At 42.7% G+C, this 379-nt stretch overlaps 1 protein-coding gene across 3 annotated transcripts in view; it reads right to left on the bottom strand.

Annotated features, from left to right (window-relative positions):
* TENM1 (teneurin transmembrane protein 1) overlaps nt 1-379 on the bottom strand; it is a 552,490-nt gene that overhangs the window by 2,979 nt on the left and 549,132 nt on the right. The gene's annotated exons all lie outside the window — the stretch shown is intronic.

Here is a 379-nt window from a genome sequence, read left to right as displayed (position 1 = left end):
TCCTTCTGCTAACTTTGGGGTGTTTTTGTTCTTCTTTCTCTAATTGCTTTAGGTGCAAGGTTAGGTTGTTTATTTGAGATGTTTCCTGTTTTTTAAGGCAGGATTGTTTGCTATAAACTTCCCTCTTAGAACTGCTTTTGCTGCATCCCATAGGTTTTGGGTTGTCGTGTCTCCATTGTCATTTTTTTCTAGGTATTTTTTTGATTTCCTCTGATTTCCTCAGTGATCACTTCATTATTAAGTAGTGTATTGTTTAGCCTCCTTTTTTTTTTTTTTTTGCGGTACGCGGGCCTCTCACCATTGTGGCCTCTCCTGTTGTGGAGCACAGGCTCTGGATGCACAGGCTCAGTGGCCATGGCTCAGGGGCCCAGCTGCTCCA

The sequence above is a fragment of the Neophocaena asiaeorientalis genome, unplaced genomic scaffold (genome assembly GCF_003031525.2).
Source record: "Neophocaena asiaeorientalis asiaeorientalis breed wild unplaced genomic scaffold, Neophocaena_asiaeorientalis_V1.1 scaffold541, whole genome shotgun sequence".
Classification (NCBI taxonomy): Eukaryota; Metazoa; Chordata; class Mammalia; order Artiodactyla; family Phocoenidae; genus Neophocaena; species Neophocaena asiaeorientalis.
Note: the sequence above shows the minus strand (reverse complement) of the source record. Positions and strands in the feature narration are given on the sequence as shown.